This window comes from Nerophis ophidion, linkage group LG11 (assembly GCF_033978795.1).
Source record: "Nerophis ophidion isolate RoL-2023_Sa linkage group LG11, RoL_Noph_v1.0, whole genome shotgun sequence".
Lineage (NCBI taxonomy): Eukaryota > Metazoa > Chordata > Actinopteri > Syngnathiformes > Syngnathidae > Nerophis > Nerophis ophidion.
The window spans coordinates 14,095,433-14,121,993 of record NC_084621.1 but is presented as its reverse complement, the minus strand read 5'-3'; the positions used below and the strand labels follow the sequence as shown (position 1 = coordinate 14,121,993).

Below are 26,561 nucleotides of genomic sequence, written 5' to 3'. Positions count from 1 at the left end.
CAGTATTGCTTTAATGGCATCATCACACAGCAAATATTGTGTACATCACTGGCAACACTAGTCAGAACCAGGATATTTCAGTGCCTGGTGGCAGTAGTGTTAAGGTGTAAGGCTGCACGAGTGCTGCCAACAATGATGAGCAGCGGTTCATAGAGGGGAAATATACATTTGAACATTTTCTAGTGCATTGTGGAGAGGAGAATGGGTTTTTAAATACATCAACTTGGACGTCGTTTGAGATTGAAAACTCACATTTTTCACAGAAAACTTTTTTTTTTAGAAACCAAAAAAGTCTGAAGACTATATGGGTGGTATTTGGTCGGTGGTTGGAAAATGACAACATGAATGTCAACATCTGGACGCCTGCGTTTGTTAGTGGCGAATAATAGATTCAGTGCCGATAAACACTTTATAACGGGATTGTCTGAGAATACGACTGTGACGGATTCATACCGTCGTGCGGGTTCCATGGACCACCAAGGAAGGACATTGCTCGCCGGTGTAGACTTCTTTATTTATGTCAATAAGAAAAGTATTTTGCGGGTCGCTTTTCAGCCGTCCACGTCTCTTGCCTCTGCCTCTCGCTGTTGCTCTCTTCCTTCTTGCATGCGTGGCTGGTTGTGGTGTCTCTCGTCTCTCTCCTCCTTCTGCCTCGTTCTCTTCTCCTTCTCCCCTTTTGTGTCCTGGTGCGCGATCCACGCACCTGATCTCGCTTGCATTCTGCGCCTCCTCGCCGCCATCTTGGGCCGGGCTCCAGCATGCCCTGCCGCTCTGTCGGACCATCGGTTCCTCCTCTCCACAACGACTATGTAGAGTAGATGGAACGGTAACTCCGCTTCTTACCACACCTCATGCGCTTCTGGTCCGCCAGGAGAATAAGAAGATGCAGCAGGTGCACGTTAAAGCTACATTTAGTTTTCAGACACTTTTAAATTAGTTTAAATTTTGATTTAATTGATCAAATTATTTTTGATGAATGTCTTGCACTTAAACACTCTACTCAATCGGGTCATGTGATTATTAAGTGCACTCAGGAGGCTTTCATGCATAATAATGAACAGTCTCACCTGCTTCTCCAGAGCACTTCTCAACGCTGTGCGAATCATCGTTATTGATCAACCAATCAAATATGATCATTAGCATTAGAAGTCAATATGTCCTTCGCAAACTCAACGGTGGATGAATGGTAAGAAGATTTGTGTCGTAAACATTAGTAACGTGGCGGGATCGATAACTAACTAAGTTGTTTTGTTCATGACATAATCTTATTTTTTTTTGTATTTATTTATTTATTACATTTCTAAGGAAGTGAAATTTCATTAAAATATTTCTTAGCCTAATATGTCTGAAATCTGTTTGATATTGTACTTAACTGTCAGGCTTGAACGCGGTCTTGGTTTCTTTTCCCGAGGTGCAAAGCGAATGGAATGGAAACAGCGTGAAGGTAAAGACATCTTTATTTTAACACTAAAACTAAAAACAGGAACCAACAAAAAGCGCGCACAATGGCGGTACAAAAAACTGGGTTCTGAAACAAAAGACTAGCACAAAGGCTATAAACTACAAACATGAAACAAAAACACTTGCGCTGTGGCACAAATTACAAAAACTTATGTGGACAAAATGGACAGCATTGCAAGGCATGAAGCAGATAATCGAGGGCGTGAATGAGGTGGGAAATAATACGTTGGCATGGAAACAAACAAAACCAGGAAGTGCAAAACGTGACTGAATGTCCAAAATCAAAAACATAACATGAAAAAACAAAACATGATCCATAGGTGTGACATCAACTATTTGACTATTTGTGGTATGATAACCGCAAAAAAAACGATATATATATACATATATGTGTTTTATCATAAATATATGGGCAAATAAATTATAAATAAATTATAATTTGATAAATTATATATATATATATATATATATATATATATATATATATATATATATATATATGGTTGTATATATAAATGGTATATAGAAATTATATATATATATATATATATATATATATACATATATAATTTGATTTAAAAAAATATATATATATTTATAAATATATACAAAAATATATAATTTATTATATTATAATTTATTTATAAATAATTTGCCCATATTTCTATAATTAAAAAATAAAATAAAATTGACAGAGCCTATACAAGCATACAAAAATGCCATGAAGAGTAAAATTGTAATTTATATACTTGCTTTTTCATATAAAAAAAATAACACATACATAATTGTTTTATTTTATTTTTCTAATTAAATGTTTTTTTTTAATTAATTAAAAAAAATAAGTAAATAAATGTAATGGCATTTTGTATGATTATATAGGCTCTGTCAATTTTTTCCCCGCATTATGTTTAGCATTTACCATCATTTTATGGACTTGTTTTTTGTTTAAAAGATTAAAATAAAATACAAAATATTTTATACACACACAAATATACAAAGATACAATGTAATCCTAATATTTTAACTCAAATACTAATAATACTGATAGTAATACTAATAATATGTGTTTTTTTTTAAATAAATTAAGAATAATGACACATATGCATGCAGAATAAATAACATTCAAAAAACACAAAATATAAAAACATATATTGCTGCCATTTATTTAACTTGTCGGCCCTGCGATGAGGTGGCGACTTGTCCAGGGTGTACCCCGCCTTCCGCCCGATTGAAGCTGAGATAGGCGCCAGCGCCCCCCGCGACCCCGTAAGGGACAAGCGGTAGAAAATGGATGGGTGGATTATGCATGGAAATGAAATCATGTTCCGAATGAAAAGCTTAAAAACTTCTATTTCCACTCTCATAATTCAAAAGTTTATAGGTCCAAAAAAAATATTCTGTACACTACACATTAAAAATGTATTTGTTTTTCCACTCCTTTCTGTGATTCTCTCTGCTGGATCTCATGTTTGCAGCAAGACGACCTTTGACCTGGGCCGCCTCCAGCCTCTCCAAACAAAGATCATGTTTGAGGAAGATGCTCTGACCAAATCAAGCAAAAAAAAAAACAAACAAACCTGGCCTTTTAAAGGTTTCTAAAAAATCTCGTTTCCTGCAAAAGTCCCGATGACTTCCTGAAGGACTGTTTTCCTGTCGGGGGTGTAATGAAAAGCTAGTTTGGAGATGATATCTGTCCATCTCCAGCCGGGGAGATTACAGCCATGACAGGTGTTGTGGCTTATAGCTTTACAAAAAAAAAAAAAATATCTGCGAAGAGATGTGGTGGCGGGATAAAATAAATAACCTGCCTGACAGCCCACGGCGTTGCAACGTTCTGCTTTTATTTCTTGTATTATCGCTTTTTTTGCCCGGGCTCAAATTGACAGAGATTAAGAGGGATTGTGTTCTTCATTTTACTCACAATAACACCTCGTCTTTATCAGTTGCTGTTGAGGGCGGGCGGGTTAGGTTTGTTTTTCCACGTGACCTCTGCTCTATTAGACACCACACCTGCCAGGAAGCACTTCAACACCACACCTCAAATATGATTGTTTTACATCAATCAATCCCGTAAGAAAGAAAAAGTGATTATTTACTGTACATACAGCCGATACCGAAAACAGTATTTTGGTATTGGTACCAGTACCAAAATGTATTTTGATACTTTTTGATACTTTATTAAATAAAGGGGACCACAAAAATGGTATTATAGGCTTTATTTTTTTTTTTATTTAAGGGTACATTAAAAATATTAAACATATGTTTCTTAATGCAATTCTGTCCTTAAATAAAACAGTGAACAAACTACACAAGTGGCAGTATCGGTTTTATATACATATATATATATATATATATATATATATATATATATATATGTATATATATATATATATATATATATATATATATATATATATATATATATATATATATATACATATATAAGTTATATACAGTATATACTTGTATTTATTTATTAGTTTTTTATATTTTATTTATTTATTTTAGGGTACATTAAACATATTAAACAAATATTTCTTATTGCAATTATTTCCTTAAATAACTAGACAAGTGGCATTATCGGCTTTATTTTTATATAAATAAATAAATATATGGGTGTATATATATATATATATATATATATATATAATTTTTTTATATTTTTTATTTTAGGGTACATTAAACATATTTTTCTACCAGTACTAAAGTCTAGTATACTCAGGACCGAAGCTGTGTGCTTTCATTGTTTTTGTAGCTATTGTTTTGAGGCATGTTTAAAAAACATATATATATATAATGTGGTTCCTCGGACCACCAAATATCCCCACACGAGCCTGGAATAGGGTTACAACACTGTTTTGTTTTTCAATAGAGTCTGTTTCTGCTTTCCAGCAATTGTCTGTGTGTTTCTCCGTCTCTCTCTTGCTCGTGCTCTCTCTCCAGCTCCACAACCTCTCTCCCCGGCTTGCGGCCTTTTAACAGAGAGACAGGTGATTAGCTAAGCGGGCCCAGCTGGGCCATCAACGCACCTGTCGCTGATCTCAAAGTCGATCCTTTGCTGCAGGTCCGCAGGCCACGCTCCCCGCCACATACACGTTATGTATCCACATGTTGCGTATCGACATGTGCACAACAGAGGAGCTGTTGACTTACGTGTGAAGTGAAGTGAATTATATTTATATAGCGGTTTTCTGGTGAACTATTCTTAATAATGGCCTTAATTGTACATTTGAGGTCTTTTTATGAAGATACAAGCACAACGTGAATTGAGAATGATGAAAAAGGTTATGCGGTCCATCCATGAACTAAGTCCTCAACTAAAAAATCTACATTTCCATTATAGTCCGTAGATACTTCATTTTTTCGTGGGTAGTATTGGAAGTTTAAAGCAGTTTTCTTTAATATTTTAAACATTTTCTCTGACCAGGTTCCTTTTTAATTTTTTTATTTAACCTTCCTCTTGTGTTAGCTTTCTGTTACCATCTCTTATGTTAACGGGTCGGTTTTGACCCATGTTTCAAATCAGCTGTAAAATACACTAAAAACAATTACCTATTATCCAATTTGTTTCTCATCTCTTGGTTACCTTGTTAGGCTTCCTTATCCTTGAAAATATTGGTTTTAATATTTTTGGTTTGGGCCATTGGGCCTTTTTTTGTCAGTATACCCCTCGATTTCAATTTTTAAAAATGGTAAAACGAACCTCAAGAGAATCATATAAATAAAAAAAGGTTGTTGTGTTACCTAACTATTACTAAGGGGTATTAGAACATATCTCTTAAATAAATGTGTTTTGTTTATTTTTTCATTTAAAAAATTTTAACTATAGTAACATCTATGGTGTTACGGGTCAATTTTGACCCATATATATTTACTTCAAGAAAAAGGCTGAAAAGTATTTTTTTCAGCAACAGAAATCCAACATCAAACAAACAACCAATCAAGCGAATGAAACCAAGAGAAATAGATTACTAGTTCCAAAACTAATAAAAAAACAAAATCAGAGTGGCAAAAAGTGACACTTTTAGTGTCCGTCTTTTGTTTGTTTTTGTACAGGATAACAAGGTAAAATGAGAATCCACTAAAGCTCACATGATTGGGAGAGGAGCTGGCTGTCAGTGTGTTCAGTTTTGGCTCTTATCATTGCTTTATCATCTTATTTTTATAACCGGGTCAAAACCGACCCTAACAACACCAAGGGCATAATTTCTACCAGAGCATTTTATAATTTAGTGAAAAAAATTCAAATGTTTTATTTTGTTGACAAAGAAGTTCCTGACAAAGTCAAAAAGCTTTGATGCAAAAAAATAAATGTATGTGGTGTTTTTATGCATTTAAAAACTAAAACGGGTCGGTGCCGACCCTAACACAAGACGAAGGTTAAAAGAAAGAAGTGCAAGACTTTTTCTCACCGTGCCGCTCCTTGCCCGCTGCGTGTCTTTGGTGGCGGGCTTTAAAAGGCAAGGACTTATCAGCGTCCTGCAGGTCCTCCACCTTCACTCCGCAGTGGTCTACAGGAAGCGGCGCCTCGGCGGGGGCGGAATAAAAAATTACAAGGCGTCGGCATCGAGTGGGAAATAGACGCAAACGCTGTCGTTGTTTTTGGTTTTACGAACGACTTCGCCAGCGTGTGGCGAGTGCGCCGACTCATTGGCATTCATGATTCTTTTCTGCAGCGCTTCAACGTCTATTACCTGACCGCTTCTATGTTAGCTAACTCTCTTTATCATTTATATTTTCTGCTGGGACTACTCTTTTTTTTTCATGCTACAGCTGTTAAACATACTGTACTATTGTACATGGTAATTGGGATTTGTTATACCGTATTTCTTTGAATTACCGCCGGGGCGCTAATTAATTTAAAACCAGCGCTTACCAAAGGCATGCGGTAAAGGCGAGCATGCGCTAATTATTTTAAAACCTCTTCTGCGGTAAATTTAGGCCTGCGCTTATAAATTTGAGTGTGATGTAAGGATACCATCATGAAAAGCACTTCTAATTTAAAAAAAACAAAAAAAAAAACGTTATTAAGGTCTTACCTGTACTTAGAAATGAAGTCCATGTGCAGCTCCTTCTGATCAAAAGCATCGATAACTTGTTTTTAGAAGTCTTCCTTATCTTTCTTCAGTTTTAAAAGCCTCTGTCTCGATGGAGATCTTCCTTTATCACTTCCTTCTTCCTTTGAAAGTCCAGTTTAGAAAACTGTTTTATTTGAGATATGTAATCTTCCATGTTAAAAGTGCAAGCGAGAGGAAAAAATGAACTCTTGCTGCTTGTTGTCTCTTCTTCTGCAGCCGAGTAGTCGCAAGAAGTATCACTAGCGCCCTCTACCACCAGGAGGCGGGAGTCATTTAATGACTCATATTTGACACACGCAGCTACGGTATATTAATAAAACATAGCTGCTAACTGTTCTTTTTAGCATATTAAACAGTTTGGACATTAAATCCTACTGAATAGCTCTTAATCTTCTTCCCTTTATGCGATTTCAAATGATTGAAATCTGCCTCCTCCATTTTGAAAATGATGGCAGGTGAAGTGTCACTCGTGACGTGACGAGTTTGACCCGGCGGAAATTCTAGGCATATGCTAATTATTTGGCGAAACGAGTTTGCCCCGGCAGTATTTCTAGGCAGGCACATACTATATACCCGGCGGCAATTCAAGGAAATACTGTATATTGTATTTATTACAGGCATCCAGGCATCTTTTCTTTGAACTGTTTTGTGACCAAGGCCGACGGCAGTTTACGACCCCCTCTCCCTTTAAAAACAGCCGTTGCCATGTAACCAGGGAAAGTCCAAATAAAAGAGGCGGTGTGCAATCCTCTTGTCACTGTACAAGAGAGTACAGGAGTACACGCTCTCCTCATTGAGCTAAAGTGAATCCTATCTCTGTTTAATTCCTTGCTTCTTGTCTGTTTAATAGATGTCATCAGTGTTTGAATCTGACAAACACTGTACTTATTACTTTCTGCGGTAGAAAACCAGCTTAAAATCCTCGAAGAGCCTGAGAAAAAAAACTTCTTTGTGGCAGCTTTGTCTAAGCTAGGAACCTATCAGTCCACGTTTTAAACTTTTCCAACCAAATTATTCTTCTGTGCTAGTTCCAGCACGGTCACTTTCAGACACCAAGTCGCTATATAAATGGCGAGCCTTATCGCCATTGACAGCCTCGGAAATGCTATCATGCGCTAACTGCTCCTCATTTGTCCAGATGAGCAAACGGGTTTTCGACCTGGTCTGGCATTTTCTCTCCGTCCTGGCAAAGATATCAATCAATCAATCAATGTTTATTTATACAGCCCTAAATCACAAATGTCTCAAAGGACTGTACAAACCACTACGACTACGACATCCTCGGAAGAACCCACATGAGGGCAAGGAAAACTCACACCCAGTGGGACGCCAGTGACAATGATGACTATGAGAAACCTTGGAGAGGACCTCAAATGTGGGCAACCCCCCTCCCTCTAGGGGACCGAAAGCAATGGATGTTGAGCGGGTCTAACATGATACTGTGAAAGTTCAATCCCTAGTGGCTCCAACACAGCCGCGAGAGTTTAGTTCAAAGCGGATCCAAGACAGCAGCGAAAGTCCCGTCCACAGGAAACCATCCCAAGCGGAGGCGGATCAGCAGCGTAGAGATGTCCCCAACCGTTACACAAGCGAGCGGTCCATCCTGGGTCCCGACGAGCGATCCATCCTGGGTCTCGACTCTGGACAGCCAGTACTTCATCCATGGTCATCGGACCGGACCCCCTCCACAAGGGAGGGGGGGACATATGAGAAAAAGAAAAGAAGCGGCAGATCAACTAATCTAAAAAGGAGGTCTATTTAAAGGCTAGAGTATACAAATGAATAATAAATAAATAAATGGGTTGTACTTGTATAGCGCTTTTCTACCTTCAAGGTACTCAAAGCGCTTTGACACTACTTCCACATTTACCCATTCACACACACATTCACACACTGATGGAGGGAGCTGCCATGCAAGGCGCCAACCAGCACCCATCAGGAGCAAGGGTGAAGTGTCTTGATTAGGACACAACGGACGTGACGAGGTTGGTACTAGGCGGGATTTGAACAAGGGACAATATTAATATAGGAATAATATAGGTTTTTTAAACATAAGATCATTGTCTCCCAAAACGTTGTTAGTTAATGATATCATCAGAGACAACAATCTTAACGTCATCGGTCTCAGCGAAACCTGGCTTAAACCAAACGACTTTTTTGCGCTAAACGAGGCATGTCCTCCTAACTTTACACATGCGCATATTGCCCGTCCTCTTAAAAGGAGTGGGGGGGTCGCACTAATATACAACGAAAACATTAACCTTAGTCCTAACATAAATAATAAATATAAATCGTTTGAGGTGCGTTGAGTTTTCAGGTGAGACTTAAATGCTTTGTATCTAAACTATTTGGCGAAATCAGCAAATATATAAACGTCATTCTTTTTTATGATTGTGGACTTGTTTCTTCCATAAAAACGTATCTCGTATGTGTGACTGCCATCTACTGGGCACGCGTATCATCTCACCATGTACCACACTGGGTTATAGTTTAGTTTTATTTTGGTTTTTATTTGAAAGGACAATGCACAGAAACATTAAGCTCAAAGACAGATATGTTCTGTACCAGATTATAGCTAAATAGCTCATTTCCATCTGCAGTCCCTGGTTGCCCAAATTAAAGGGATACAAAAAATGTACAGTAAAATATGACAATAAAATCATACTATAGCATGTAATCCAATTAAGAAAAGTCATAAAATGCCCTTTCATGGACACATACTTAAAATACAATACAACCACACCGGATTTACATCAAAACACAAAGACAATACATACTCTTGTTCACATCTGTCATCATTTGTAAAAACAACCATTATTGTAACAGACACACCTCCCAATTTACAACAAAAACACTTTCATGGATGAATATAATACACATTAAGTTGATGTTTCAAACATAGTGGCCACCTAATTGACCGTGTGAGCAGCTTTGATTTCCTCACCTGTGACCAGTTTGTTTGTAATTCATCCATCCATCCATCCATTTCCTACCGCTTATTCCCTTTCGGGGTCGCGGGGGGCGCTGGCGCCTATCTCAGCTACAATCGGGCGGAAGGCGGGGTACACCCTGGACAAGTCGCCACCTCATCGCAGGGCCAAGTTTGTAATTCATGTGTGTGTATAAAAGGTCAGTGAGTTTCTGGCCTTCTGACAGTCGATATGGATGTTTCTAGATTCGGCAAAATAATCGTCAAAGGATCTGCGAGAAAGGGTTATTGAACTGCATAAAACAGGAAAGGGGTATACAAGTATATCCAAGGAATTGAGAATGCCAATCAGCAGTGTTCAAACGCTGATTAAGAAGTGGAAAATGAGGGATTCAGGTAGACCAGCAAAGATTTCAGCCACAACTGCCAGGAAAGTTGTTCGAGATACAAAGAAAAATCCACCAATAACTTCAGCTGAAATACAGGACTCTCTGAAAAATGGTGGTGTGGCTGTTTCAAGATGCACAATAAGGAGGCAGTTGAAGAAAAATGGGCTGCATGGTCGAGTCGCCAGAAGAAAGCCATTTATGAACTAATGCTACAAAGTATCCCGCTTACATTATGACAAACAAGCCGCAAAACTTCTGGAACAAAGTCATTTGGAGTGATGAGACCAAAATTGAACTTTTTGCCCACTCGACCATGCAGCCCATTTTTCTTCATTAAGCATGAGCAGAACAACGGTTTTTGTGTTATCATTCATATTCTCTGAAGAATGGCCAAGTGAAGTGAAGTGAATTTTATTTATATAGCGCTTTTCTCAAAGTGACTCAAAGCGCTTTACATTGTGAAACCCAATATCTAAGTTACATATTTTAAACCAGCGTGGGTGGCACTGGGAGCAGGTGGGTAAAGTGTCTTGCCCAAGGACAGAACGGCAGTGACTAGGATGGCAGAAGCGGGGATCGAACCTGCAACCTGGCACGGCCCCTCTACCAACCGAGCTATACCACCCCATCTCCAAGGTTTCTCATAGTCATCATATATATATATATATATATATATGACAAAGAAACATATACAAGAAGGAAAAATAAGACAGTATTTAAACCTTATAAATGTCATTTATTGTAATTATTTAAAAGCAACACATGTTGAGCAAATACACTAACTGGGTCAAAAAATTAAATAAAGTTTGTTTTTAGTATAAAAATAACAATAATGTTGACCAAAAACAAGCTGAAGCATTAATTAAGATAAAATGTTACACACTTTTACCACTGACCTCAACTCTCTTGGCTATATTTTCTTAATATATACAGAATATATTATTTATCTTATATATTTAGTTAGATAGATAGATAGATAGATAGATAGATAGATAGATAGATAGATAGATAGATAGATAGATAGATAGATAGATAGATAGATAGATAGATAGATAGATAGATAGATAGATAGATAGATAGATAGATAGATAGATAGATAGTACTTTATTGATTCCTTCGGGAGAGTTCCTTCAGGAAAATTAAAATTCCAGCAGCAGTGTACAGAGTTGGGATCAATTTAAAGAAAAAAGTAAAAAGTAAATAATGGGGGTTTAAAAGGAAACAAAATAGAGAAATATTACAAAAAGAATAAAAACAAAGTTGACCATATGTGCAATATAAGAAAAGGAATCATCATTCTATACAGCACCAAAATTATATTTCATTACATTTAGAATCGTGCGAGTTTGATTCCCATGAAATATATATTTTTTCTAAATGTTGGGAATTACTGGCATATGACAGCGAGCAGGAAGATATTATTAAAATACTCGTTTGGGGAGGTATTACATTAACGGCGACGAGCTGAAGCGGAAAAGGAAGGAGGCCTACGCAGCGAGCGCAGTGGTGTGAGGATTATAACGCAGGTAGGCTGGAACGTTGCAATATTGCAACATTAGAACGCCCTCCGGGGGCTTTTGACTGAATCAAAAGATAATGTGGCTCGCTGTTGGTGCCTTTTTAAATTTGATGCCTCCCGGGGCGCAAATTAGCTGAAGCGACAAACTCCCACTCTGGCCAGGCATTCTGTTTTAATGAGGAAAATATCAAATATGGAGGTCAAGGAAGGGAGCGATTGATATTTGTGTTGTAATGGTGGAATTGGGAAATACACATTTGAGGTACTTGGGGAAAAAAAGATACAAATTACTGAACTAATAATAACTGGAATAGAGTTGAAATTTTTTTTATAGTTATGTAACGGTATTAAAATCTCACGGTGTGATATTATCACGGTATTATTAACATGTTACGATATTATTTTGGTATACCGTATTTCCTTGAATTGCCGCCAGGGCCCTAATTAATTTAAAACCAAAGGCATGCGGTAAACTTATGCCTGTGCTTATAAATTTGAGTGTGATGTAAGGATACCATCATGAAAAGCACATTTAATTAAAAAAAACGTTATTATGGTCTTACCTTTACTTCTAAATGAAGTCCATGCGCAGCTCCTTCTGATCAAAAGCATCGATAACTTGTTTATAAAAGTCTTCCTTATCTTTCTGCAGTTTTAAAAGTCTTCCTTTATTACCTCCTGCTTCGATTGAAAGTCCAGTTTAGAAAACTGTTTTATTATAGATATGTAATCCTCCATGTTAAAAGTGCAAGCGAGAGGAAAAAAGGAACTCCTGCTGCTTGTTGTCACTTCTTCTGCAGCCGAGTCGTCGCAAGAAGGATCACTAGCGCCCTCTACCACCAGGAGGCGGGAGTCATTTAATGACTCATATTTGACACACGCAGCTACGATATATTAATAAAACATAGCTGCTTACTGTTCTTTTTAGCTTATTCAATAGATTGGACCTTAAATCCTACTGAATAGCTCTTAATCTTCTTCCCTTTATGCGATTTCAAATTATTGAAATCAGCCTCCTCTATTTTGAAAATGATGACAGGTGAAGTGTCACTCGTGACGTGACGAGTTTGACCCGGAGGAAATTCTAGACATGCGCTAATAAAAATAATATTTTGCGAAACCAGTTTGACCCGGCGTTAATCCTGAGCCAGCGGTAATGCTAATCATGCGTTAATTATTTTGCGAAACGAGTTCGACCCGGCAGTAATTCTAGGCAGGCGCATACTATATACCCGGCGGCAATTCAAGGAAATACGGTATGTCCAGAAAAAAATACTTAAAAATGGCATGGTGTTCGAAATTGAGTGGGAGGAATGTTTAATATTACTTAAATTGAACACAAACATAATGTTTAAAATGTTTTAACCTTTTTAGGCCCAAGCTGTTTGTTTACTTTTTTTATTTCTCTTTCCTATTTGGGCTTATTGGACCCTAATTAGAATAAAAATTAAGAGAAATCTTTTTTTACATTTTTCCCCCCCAAATTCCATTGTATGTTATACTCTTCTGACACCACCAGATGGCAGTATAAGTGTCCACTTAAGAGGCCATAAGACCCCAACTCAGTCGTGTACACACTTTTGGAAATAAGAGCTAAAAGGTGCTGTCCACGCATGTGGCCACTAAGCCTTAATGTACCATATTTTTCAGACTACAAGGCGCACTTAAAATCTTTTTTTTTTCTCTCAAAACTCGACAGTGCGCCTTATAACCCGGTTCTGCTTACCGACCTTGAAGTAATTTGATTTGGTACATGGTGTTGCGATAAGTGTGAGCAGTAGATGGAAGTCAAACATAAGAGATACATGTAGATTCCACTATGATGGCAATATGGCTCAAGTAAACCACACCAACATTTTATATGTTCCATTGAAAATATAGAACATTACGCACAGCGCTTAAAAATCTGTCAAAATGTTTTAGTACGACTGTGGTAAGCTATGAAGCCACACTGTGCTTCAATATACGAGTAATATTATGGTGTGTGTATAAGGTAAGACATATCATCTGGCATTTTGTTTCGTAATATTATGCAAAACAAATGTATCTTATATTCTGGTACCTGTTGATGTGAATTTGGGATCTGCATAAATCCTGAAAAATTGTGCACTTACGCCTTTGTAGTCTGTGTGACGCCGTATTTCATAAGCTTCTTCTTTGTCTCTATCTTCTTGTTATGGGACATTCATCCTCCACTGTAGCCATTTACAATATAAAGTAGTGTAAAGTTCTTATTTATATCGGTCAGTAGACTCACCATGAAAGCGCTAAAACATACCGGTGTAGTGAGTTCTAATTATTCACCCAAGGAACTTTAGTTATTAGAGAGTTACGGTCGGATGGTTTTTCACGGGACACTTTTCTGGCCTTGTTGTTGTTTCCGGAAGAGAAGATGCTGCTCTGTTATTGATCGAAGTAAAGTCTGAATGTCATTAAAACAATTAGCGCCATCTTCGGACACTTCTTCCACTCCCGTCCTTGCACGCTACACCGCTACAACAAAGATGACGGGGAGAAGACGCTGTCGAAGGTGAGCCACGTAAACAAGACCGCCCACAAAACGGCGCATCCTGAAGCGAATGTCAGAAAGCGACTTGAAGATGATGTGTAAAACATCATCAATGCAACGTTTTGACCAAAGAACCAGCATCACATGTTATGTAGACCACAAGTAGTGTCCTGGGCATGACGTTAAAATGCATTCGGCAGTGGAGGCTCCTCTATGGGGTCTTGGGGTGCCTGGAGGTTAACCCCTTTACTACTGTCACCCCGGGTGGCCCTTGGCAAAGGCCTAGTACCTGACTGCCCCCTAGCCAGGGATACGGCGAAGACCTCAACGGCGGAGCAGGCGGAAGACGGTATATTTAAGAATTACCACAATGGCTGTGATGGCGGGAGAAGGCTGCAGCAGAAAAGGGTCCCCGGTCATCTTGGACTCCATGCCACTGGACCCTGACCCGGTTCTGTCAAGGCTTGTGTCCACGCTAAACTAAGTCACGCACAGGCATCCTCCATGAAGGGATACACCCCTACCAGGAGGATCGTCATACTCGCTCGAGTAACCGCCGATGATGATGAGACTACAAGGAAGAAAATTAATAATAATAATAGTAAAATGACTCATTTAATGCGCTCTTTAATCCGGTATGCCCTATATATGAAAAAATATAGAAAATAGACCATTCATCAACAGTGCGCCTTATAATCCGGTGCGCCCTATAGTCAGAAAAATGTGGTATATTTATTACTACTGGCATGTGTTTTTAAGCGCAAATATTTGTGCAGGGATATCCACTGATTCTAGCAAATATGTATATTTTAAAACTTACATTTGAGTGTCTGTAAAGTGACAATGTAAACAGCTAGTGTAAAACACTAACATGCACTTAAGAGTCTTTCAACTTGAATTTCCTGACAAGCTGTGTCCTTCATAGTGGACTAACAATGTAACTTTTAATACTGTAAATGCCTCACAAACTGATATCCGGCTACGCTGGCTTCAAATATACTTTCTGGGTGACAGTTTATGAGGTGGCGACTTGCCCAGGGTCTACGCCGAAAATAGGTGAATGGATTGAAGATTCATTAAGAAGTTTTTCCACTCGTATTTACTCTTATTTCCCCAACATGTTTTCGATTGATCGATTGAGACTTTTATTAGTAGATTGCACAGTACAGTACATATTCCGTACAATTGACCACTAAATGATAACACCCAAATAAGTTTTTCAACTTGTTTAAGTCGGGGTCAACGTAAATCAATTCATGGCAAAAACACAAAAACATAACATTTTTGGCAGAGGTAAGAAAGTCTGCATTATGCTAAGCAAAGCGCACAGCATTCGTCTCGACTGTTTCCAAGGCGACACAGCTTGATTAACAAGTTGAAAAACTTATTGGGGTGCTACCATTTAGTGGTCAATTCCACGGAATATGTACTGTACTGTGAAATCTACTAAGAAAAGTCTCAATCGATCAATCGAAAACCTGGCGGAAAATAAGAGTAAATACGAGTAGAAAACTTCTTAATGAATCTTCAATCCATTCACCCATTTTCGGTGTAGACCCTGGGCAAGTCGCCACCTCATGAACTGTCACCCAGAAAATATATTTGAAGCCAGCGAAGCCGAACATCAGTTTGTGAGGCATTTACAGTATTTAAAAGTTAAATTGCTTGTCCACTATGGAGGACACAGCTTGTCAGGAAATGAAAGTTGAAAGACTCTTAAGTGCACGTTGTTTAAGTCGGGGTCCACGTTAATCAAGCTGTGTCGCCTTGGAAACCGTCGAGACGAAAACTGTGCGCTTTGCTTAGCATAATGCAGACTTTCTTACCTCTGCCAAAAAGGTTATGTTTTCGTGGACCCCGACTTAAATAAGTTGAAAAACTTATTCGGGTGTTACCATTTAGTGGTCAATTGTACGGAATATGTACTGTACTGTTAAATCTACTAATTAAAGTGTCAATCAATTAATCAATCAATCAATCAATCACAGTTTGTTTGTGTGTTCTGGACAGATTTGAACGAAATGTCCAAAAACAACAATTGTTATCATGTACTACTCTCATCTAGAGGCCCTTAATGTATTTGGGGACCCATGTAAAATGTTCTGTGACTGACCTGTCTTTAGAAACAGATCCACTAACTACTTTGCTCACAAAAAGTACAAAACAAAACCCAAGAGTTTGCCTGCGGTCTTTAAGGTAACCATGACAATGTTACTTAAAATGCATCGTAGGCGCATCAGAACATCGGGTATATTGAAAAGCCCCCGACGCCAGGCATGTTAAGCCTTTAGGATAAGAGGCGCTCCTCACTTTGCCCCCACCATGATCACAAATTAACCCCTGTGTGGTGTTCGGGTCTGTGGGACCCGTTTTCATTTTTTATCAAAAGAAAAATGATACAATTAAGTGATTTTTCAAACTGAAACTCACTGACTTTGGCTCATTTTCTGTGAAAAAACTTATATCAGAATACCACACACCATACACCCCAACCCCTACAAATTTCTATTACATATAAGATGTCTGGGTCCACTGGAGCCGGGGCTAATAGAAGTGGGGAAATTGATCAATCAATCAATCAATGTTTATTTATATAGCCCCAAATCACAAATGTCTCAAAGGACTGCACAAATCATTACGACTACAACATCCTCGGAAGAACCCACAAAAGGGCAAGGAAAATTCACATCCAGTGGGACGCCAGCGACAATGCTGACTATGAGAAACCTTGGAGGGGACCGAAAGCAATGGATGTCGAGCGGGTCTAACAGGATACTGTGGAAGTTCAATCCATAGTGGCTCCAACACAGCCGCGAGAGTTCAGTTCAAAGCGGATCCAAGACAGCAGCGAGAGTCCCGTCCACAGGAGACCATCTCAAGCGGAGGCGGATCAGCAGCGTAGAGATGTCCCCAATCGATACAGGCGAGCGGTCCATCCTGGGTCCCGACGAGCGGTCCATCCTGGGTCTCGACTCTGGACAGCCAGTACTTCATCCATGGTTATCGGACCAGACCCCCTCCACAAGGGAGGGGGGGACATAGGAGAAAGAAAAGAAGCGGCAGATCAACTGGTCTAAAAAGGAGGTCTATTTAAAGGCCAGAGTATACAGATGAGTTTTAAGGTGAGACTTAAATGCTTCTACTGTGGTGGCATCTCGAACTGTTACCGGGAGGGCATTCCAGAGTACTGGAGCCCGAACGGAAAACGCTCTATAGCCCGCAGACTTTTTTTGGGCTCTAGGAATCACTAATAAGCCGGAGTCTTTTGAACGCAGATTTCTTGCCGGGACATATGGTACAATACAATCAGCAAGATAGGCTGGAGCTAGACCGTGTAGTATTTTATACGTAAGTAGTAAAACCTTAAAGTCACATCTTAAGTGCACAGGAAGCCAGTGCAGGTGAGCCAGTACAGGCGTAATGTGATCAAACTTTCTTGTTTTTGTCAAAAGTCTAGCAGCCGCATTTTGTACCAACTGTAATCTTTTAATGCTAGACATGGGGAGACTCGAAAATAATACGTTAAATTAATCGAGACGAGACGTAACAAACGCATGGATAATGATCTCTGCGTCTTTAGTGGACAAAATGGAGCGAATTTTAGCGATATTACGGAGATGAAAGAAGGCTGTTTTAGTAACGCTTTTAATGTGTGACTCAAAGGAGAGAGTTGGGTCGAAGATAATACCCAGATCTTTTACCGAGTCACCTTGTTTTATTATTTGGTTGTCAAATGTTAGAGTTGTATTATTAAATAGAGGTCGGTGTCTAGCAGGACCGATAATCAGCATTTCCGTTTTTTTGGCGTTAAGTTGCAGAAAGTTAGCGGACATCCATTCTTTGATTTCATTAAGACACGCTTCCAACTGACTACAGTCCAGCGTGTTGGTCAGCTTTAGGGGCATGTAGAGTTGGGTGTCATCAGCATAACAGTGAAAGCTAATACCGTTCTGTGTACCACACACAATCACACACAACAGGCCTAGACCAGAGGAGGACAGAGTGTAGGTACACAGAACATCAGAGGGTCAAATGTGCGAGAAAATGAGAGCAGACAGTGTTGACAAACAATGTTGCGACCTTGTGTGGAAACCGCAGGTGCAGAAACACGAAAGAGGAATCCCTGTCGGATGCGGAAACTGGCAGAGAAATTTCCCGTGCGACGTTCATATCGTTGTTACTCAGCCAACGTTTGTGGGTCTGATGGACCCTTTAAATTTCGTGGCTTTTAATGCCTCACAATCGAGCATTTTTGTGTTAAATACTGAACAGATGTTTATCTTATCCCAATAAACATCTGTTCAGTATTTAACACAAAATGTAAGGGGTTCATCAGACCCACAGTAACAACAACATGAACATTTTACAAGGGTTAAGAAACCCAGTGGGACGAAGGTGGTTCCATGGCAGTGGAAGATGACCCGGGAGTGGAGCTAACAGGACGTTTTGCTCCTAATATGAGAGGCGATTACTGTCAGAATGCTTCTACCTAGGAACGGCGCTCTTTTGTGGAGTAGCGTTAATCTATTAGAGCAGCTCCGCTCACAGAGGCTCAGCGGACGGATCACTGAGGCTTAATTTACCAGCGCAAACAATGGCAAAACCGAGGCAAATAACGCCGGCTTTATCGGCCTGAGCGAGGGATTACAAGGGAAATGAATCATTAACACTATTGCCACTTGAATGCGGCTAAAGCTTGATTGACAGCTGGAGCTTTTTGGGGTGGGGGGTGGGGGGAGACGTGGAGAGAAGGCGGTATCAGATCAAGAGCTGCGGACTCGCTCCCAGAAACATGCGGGAATAAAGTCTCGGTTGGTCATAGTTAATTTTGGGTGGAACCCCAAATGTGTCAATAATTGCGGTATTAACCGGTCAGTTTTACGGGAGTTGTAGAATCAAACAATCAAACAAAGTTTATTTATACAGCCCTTAATCAAAAATGTCTCAAAGGGCTGCGCAAACCTCAACGACAACCTGGGAGTACCTGGGAGACTTGTTCACGAGTGAGGGAAGAGTGGATGGTGAGATCGACAGGTGCGGCGTCTTCAGTAATGCGGACGCTGTACCGATCCGTTGTGGTGAAGAAGGAGCTGAGCCAGAAGGCAAAGTTCTCAATTTACCGGCCGATCTAAGTTCCCATCCTCACCCGTGGTCATGAGCTTTGGGTTACGACCGAAAGGACAAAATCACGGGTACAAGCGGCCCAAATGAGTTTGGGTCCCTCCCTTAGAGATAAGGTGAGAACCTCGGTCATCCGGGAGGAACTCAAAGTAAAGCCGCTGCTCCTCCACATGGAGAGGAGCCAGATGAGGTGGTTCGGGCATCTGGTAAGGATGCCACGCGAACAACGAGGTGTTTAGGGCACGTCCAACCGGTAGGAGGCCACGGGGAAAACCCAGGACACGTTGGGAAGACTATGTCTCCCGGCTGGCCTGGGAACACCTCGGAATCCCCAGGGAAGAGCCGGACGAAGTCTGGGCTTCCCTGCTTAGGCTGCTGCCCCCGCGACCCAAGCTTGGATAAGCGGAAGAAGATGGATGGATGGATGGATGGACTGTAGGGCACACCTACACTTCTAAATGTACAAAAGCCAAAACCAGTGCAGTTGGCCCGTTGTGTAAATGGTAAATAAAAAACAGAATACAATTATTTGCAAATCCTTTTCAACTTATATTCAAGTGAATAGACTGCCAAGACAAGGTCCTTAATGTCAGCTTCAAACACTGATGACATCTGTTAAACAGACAAAGAAGCAAGGAATTAAACAGAGACAGAATTCAATTCAGCTCAATTGAGGAGAAACTTCTGGGCTGTACTCTTTGTACAGTCTTCCACCACGTTTTGACAAAAGATTGTACGCCTCCTCTTTTATTTGGACTTTCCCTGACTACATGGCAACAGCTGTTTCTAACGGAAGGGGGGGGGGGGTCGTAAACAGCTGTTGCCTTTGGTTACAAAGAAAAGGTGCCTGGAGGGTGGTGAGGTCCTGCTTCCTCTCCGCTTTGTAGAAGACAAAATCTTCCTGTAGATTACAATACATCAAAGAAACTGACACCTTCATGTCGCCTCCCATCCTACATAGTGGACTTTACAAGCCTTTTTATTGGTAAGATCAAAGACACAACGTTTTGTGATAAATTGGATACAATTATTCAAACTGAGAAACTTAGGTTTTTTTTGCAAATTGGCATTTTAACCACTGTGTTACATGGCCTTTTCTTTTAACAACACCCAGTAAACATTTGGGAACTGAGGAGACCAATTTTTGAAGCGTTTCAAGTGAAATCCTCTCATATTCCAGCTTGATGTAGAGCTTAAGTTGTTCAACAGTCCCGGGGTCTCCATTGTAAACGTTGAATGAATGGTTGGATGGAGTTATTTTCATAGGGATTGTGAAAGATAGGCAAAATTCTCCCCAAAATTGCAGTTCCCCTTTAAATGTATTTGTGGCGGTCTGCCACAAGTAAACGAACCGGACTCTTTTGGGACCCAAGTGTAACTCCATTTGTGAAAGAAGGGCAGTCAAAAGGTTAAGGAATCATAATAACAGACTCCGGACCCCCGCCGCCCTCCCCCAATACGACACGGGGCAGATATTAATGGCTTTATGGAAAACAGCGCGATACAGCGAAGGGGGATTGTGGGTCACCAAGGGATTTGTTAAGTTATTACGGCGTCTGGAGCGCGGCCCTTATCGCCACCTGCCACATCTTTGGCGGACCCGCTGGGATTGCACTGACCCTGGTGGAAGTAATGGATATTAGAAAATCTTCCCGGTGTGAAGGGTGGGGGGGGGGGGGGGGGGGGCACGGCGGAAGGCAGCCAAGCGGGGAGGAATGGAGAGAAGCTCAAGGACACAAAGCGAGGTGGTGGCAGCACTCCAATGCTGCACAGATCTCGGCGAGGGGGGGGGGGGGGAGGCTGAAATATGAATGACTGGGGGGAGGTGTTTGTTCATAACTGTTTTAGTCATTGATCAATAAACCTTAAATATCCTCAATCATTTATCTCTATTGATTAAAACATGTAAAAACATCAGTGAAAATGTAATATACATATTATTTTTGATCAACCCTAAACGGATGCATTTTTTAAACAGCATCAGCCTAAAATAAAACATGGAGCCACTGTTATTTTTTTCCATCCATCCATCCATTTTCTACCGCTTGTCTCTTTTGGTGTCGCGGAGTGGGGAGGGAATGAAGGAGCAGTACACCCTGGACAAGTCGAACAGTTTTTTTTTTATTTGGGAAAAAAATCTGAAATGATTTGAAAATATTTATATATTTTAAACATATTATTTGCATTGCTATTTTTATTAAAAATCCAGGTCCAAATGAAAAAAAAATCCACTTCTCAAAACTAGGTTATATATATATATATATATATATATATATATATATATATATATATATATATATATATATATATATATATATATATATATATATTTATATATTTATATATATATATATATATACATATATATATATATATATATAAATATATGCATATATATATATATATTTATATATATACATATATATATACATATATATATAAATATATGCATATATATATATATATATACATATATACATATATATATAGATATACATATATGCATATATATATATATATATATATATATATATATACACATATATATATATATATATACATATATATATATATATATATATATACATATATATATATATGTGTGTATATATATATACATATATATATATATATATATATATATATATATATATATATATATATATACACATATATATATATACATATATATGTACATATATATGTATATATATGTATATATATATATATATATATATATATATATATATATATATATATATATATGCGGGTGTGCCTGTGTGTATATATTTCCTGCAGTGTTATATATAAACGAACAATACAAAAAAATGCTTGATAAATTCAATATATATATATATATATATATATATTTTTTTTTAACCAATTGTAGAAGGGCTATTAATGTAAATGTCAGTCTTTTTCCAAATAGTAGGTCTTGATTCCCCCAGAGGTGCAGGGTGAAGCCCACACATCTTGGCGCCGGTCCTGCACCTGCTGAGCCAGGGTCCGGACTTAATGAAAACCGAATGTGGGCTCAGGCGCTGGCGGCGGCGTACTTCTTACATCAGGCGGACAAAGGCGCTCACAGACGGGCTGGCTTTGCGACAAGTGCTTTATTGCCGCCGCTCGCCTCTTTTCAAGGTCGAAACCACAAAACAACGCAACTCATTTGCTCCCAAATGCACTTCAGTCATCGGCGGCGCCGTCCGAGAGGCGTTTTTTTTTTTTTTTTTACTTTTATTCCTTCCATAATCCAGGCAGAACAAATGAAAAGCAGACATAAATGTTTCACGGCTCGTCATATCTCCCTGTTAGGAGTTCCACGCTCAGAGGGCCTTTTCAGCTTTTACGCTGACGGTGCAAGCAAACTCCCTCTGACGCTAAAATGCGGACTTCCTTATTGCGACGGACACTTTAATGTTGCCGTCGTCCTCGTTGATGTTCTTGCAGCTGCAACTTGCCATGCTAGCGTTTTAAAGCTGCAGCCAGATGACGCACCACTGAGCATGTGCAGCAGCCCTCTGTCACGCCCATGAGATCATGTTTGGTTTTTTGTTATGTTTGGTTTTATTCTTTGGACACTCGGTTCCTGTTCCTGCACTTCCTTGTTTTCTTTGTTACCATGCCAACTCATTGATTTTCACCTTGCCCTCATGTCACGCCCCTGTCCTCAGTTCTCACACCTGCTTGTAATTATCACTGGTATTATTTAAACCTGTAGTTTCCAAGTGTTCAGCCTGGCAACTTTACATATCCCTCAACACAATTCATGCCTAGCCATGCTGTTTATTCCCTCCTGCTCATGTCAAGTAAGTTTTTGGTTTAGTTATGTCATAGTTGTTTAGTTTTGTTTTCAGTAGCCAAGTGTTTGTACCTCCTTGTGAGCGCCCTTTGTTTGCCTTTTTTGTAGTGTATTAGTGTAAAAAAATAAAAATGTACTCACACTCACGTCTGGCTCGTGCCAATTTTCCTTTGCGTTGGAAAAAAAACTATCCCAAAGTCCAAGTCCTGACAAAAGAGGATAATCGCTCTAAAATAGACAATGTGTTTTGCTTCCCTCACCACCCGAAAAAAGAGAGGAAGAATTTGCCGTAGCAGCGAAAAGATGATTTTGATTAAAAAAAATAAAAAAAACCCTTATCTCTCACAAATGATTTAAAACAGCTATGCTGGAAATAGGCCACTTGTCACTTTGGCTTTTAATTAAAAAACGAGTGCCCGTGTGTGGGCGTTTTTTGAAAGAACCTTTATTCACACTTCATTTTAGGCACTTTAAAATCATTTCATACTTTTTTTCTTATCAGAGCTTTTTATCCACACGTCGTTTTAGGCATTAAAAAAAGTACCGTATTTTTCGGACTATAAGACTTTCATTTTCTCAAAACTCTTAAAACCCGCTGCAGCTAATGTACTGGATCATTCTGGTTGTGCTTACCGAACTCAAAGCTATTTTATTTGGTGCCTGGTGTAATGATAAGTGTGAGCAGTAGATGGCAGTCACACATAATAAATACGTGTAGACTGCAATCGGACTCGACAGTGCACCTTATAACCCGGTGTGCCTAGTGTACGGAATAATTCAGGTTTGTGCTTACCGACCTCAAAGCTATTTTATTTGGTGCCTTGTGTAATGATAAGTGTGAGCAGTAGATGGCAGTCACACATTACAGATACGTTTGGACTGCAATATGATGGCAGTCACACATAAGAGATACGTGTAGACTGCAATCGGACTCTACAGTGCGCCTTATAACCCGGTGTGCATAATGTACGGGATCATTCTGGTTGTGCTTACCGACCCCGAAACTATTTTATTTGGTACATAGTGAAATGATTAGTGTGAACAGTAGATGGCAATCACGCATAAGAGATACGTGTATTTTATTTGGTGCCTGGTGTAATGATAAGTGTGAGCAGTAGATGGCAGTCACACATTAGAGATACGTCTGGACTGCAATATGATGGCATTCACACATAATAGATACGTGTAGACTGCAATTGGACTCGACAATGCACCTAATGACCCGGTGTGCATAATGTACGGGATCATTCTGGTTGTGCTTACCGACCTCGAAGCTATTTTATTTGGTGCATAGTGAAATTATAAGTGTGAACAGTAGATGGCAGTCAAACATAAGAGATACGTGTAGACTGCAATATGACTCGACAGTGCGCCTTATAACCCGGTGCGCCTAATGTACGGGATTTATTGTGGTTGTGCTTACCGACCTCGAAGCTATTTTATTTGGTACAAAGGGAAATAAGTGTGAACAGTAGATGGCAGTCACACATAAGAGATACGTGTAGACTGCAATATGACTCGACAGTGCGACTTATAACTCGGTGTGCCTAATGTACGGGATAATTCTGGTTGTGCTTACCGACCTCAAAGCTATTTTATTTGGTGCCTGGTGTAATGACAAGTGTGAACAGTAGATGGCAATCACGCATAAGAGATACGTGTAGACTGCAATATGACTCGACAGTGCGCCTTATAACCCGGTGTGCCTTATGTACGGGATCATTCTGGTTGTGCTTACCGACCCCGAAGCTATTTTATTTGGTACATAGTGAAATGATAAGTGTGAACAGTAGATGGCAATCACGCATAAGAGATACGTGTATTTTATTTGGTGCCTGGTGTAATGATAAGTGTGAGCAGTAGATGGCAGTCACACATTAGAGATACGTCTGGACTGCAATATGATGGCATTCACACATAATAGATACGTGTAGACTGCAATTGGACTCGACAATGCACCTAATGACCCGGTGTGCATAATGTACGGGATCATTCTGGTTGTGCTTACCGACCTCGAAGCTATTTTATTTGGTGCATAGTGAAATAATAAGTGTGAACAGTAGATGGCAGTCAAACATAAGAGATACGTGTAGACTGCAATATGACTCGACAGTGCGCCTTATAACCCGGTGCGCCTAATGTACGGGATTTATTGTGGTTGTGCTTACCGACCTCGAAGCTATTTTATTTGGTACAAAGGGAAATAAGTGTGAACAGTAGATGGCAGTCACACATAAGAGATACGTGTAGACTGCAATATGACTCGACAGTGCGACTTATAACTCGGTGTGCCTAATGTACGGGATAATTCTGGTTGTGCTTACCGACCTCAAAGCTATTTTATTTGGTGCCTGGTGTAATGACAAGTGTGAACAGTAGATGGCAATCACGCATAAGAGATACGTGTAGACTGCAATATGACTCGACAGTGCGCCTTATAACCCTGTGTGCCTTGTGTACGGGATCATTCTGGTTGTGCTTACCGACCCCGAAGCTATTTTATTTGGTACATAGTGAAATGATAAGTGTGAAAAGTAGATGGCAATCACGCATAAGAGATACGTGTAGACTGCAATATGACTCGACAGTGCGACTTATAACTCGGTGTGCCTAATTTACGGGATCATTCTGTTTGTGCTTACCAACCCCGAAGCTATTTTATTTGGTACATAGTGAAATGATAAGTGTGAACAGTAAATGGCAGTCACACATAAGGGATACGTGTAGACTGCAATATGACTCGACAGTGCGCCTTATAACCCGGTGCGCCTAATGTACGGGATTTATTTTGGTTGTGCTTACCGACCTCGAAGCTATTTTATTTGGTACATCGTGAAATAAGTGTGAACAGTAGATGGCAGTCACACATTAGAGATACGTGTAGACTGCAATATGACTCGACAGTGCGACTTATAACTCGGTGTGCCTAATGTACGGGATCATTCTGGTTGTGCTTAACGACCTCGAAGCTATTTTATTTGGTACATAGTGAAATAAGTGTGAACAGTAGATGGCAGTCACACATAAGAGATACGTGTAGACTGCAATACGACTCGACAGTGCGACTTATAACTCGGTGTGCCTAATCTACGGGATCATTCTGGTTGTGCTTACCGACCTCGAAGCTATTTTATTTGGTACATAGTGAAATAAGTGTGAACAGTCGATGGCAGTCACACATAAGAGATACGTGTAGACTGCAATATGACTCAACAGTGCGACTTATAACTCGGTGCGCCTAATGTACGGGATCATTCTGGTTGTGCTTACTGACCTCGAAGCTATTTTATTTGGTACAAAGGGAAATAAGTGTGAACAGTAGATGGCAGTCACACATAAGAGATACGTGTAGACTGCAATACGACTCGACAGTGCGCCTTATAACCCGGTGTGCCTAATGTACGGAATAATTCAGGTTGTGCTTACCGACCTCAAAGCAATTTTATTTGGTGCCTGGTGTAATGACAAGTGTGAACAGTAGATGGCAATCACGCATAAGAGATACGTGTAGACTGCAATATGACTCGACAGTGCGCCTTATAACCCGGTGCGCCTAATGTACGGGATTTATTGTGGTTGTGCTTACCGACCTCGAAGCTATTTTATGTGGTACATAGTGAAATAAGTGTGAACAGTAGATGGCAGTCACACATAAGGGATACGTGTAGACTGCAATATGACTCGACAGTGCGCCTTATAACCCGGTGCGCCTAATGTACGGGATTTATTGTGGTTGTGCTTACCGACCTCGAA

General features: G+C 39.6%; 1 long non-coding RNA gene across 2 annotated transcripts in view; it reads right to left on the bottom strand.

Moving 5' to 3' along the window:
- Positions 1-6,031, bottom strand: part of LOC133561384 (uncharacterized) — a 56,196-nt gene extending 50,165 nt beyond the window's left edge. For both annotated transcript variants that reach the window (XR_009808665.1, XR_009808664.1), the window contains exon 1: positions 5,874-6,031. This is a non-coding gene — a long non-coding RNA (uncharacterized LOC133561384). The remainder of the gene's footprint in view (positions 1-5,873) is intronic.
- Between the last annotated feature and the right edge of the window lie 20,530 nt (positions 6,032-26,561).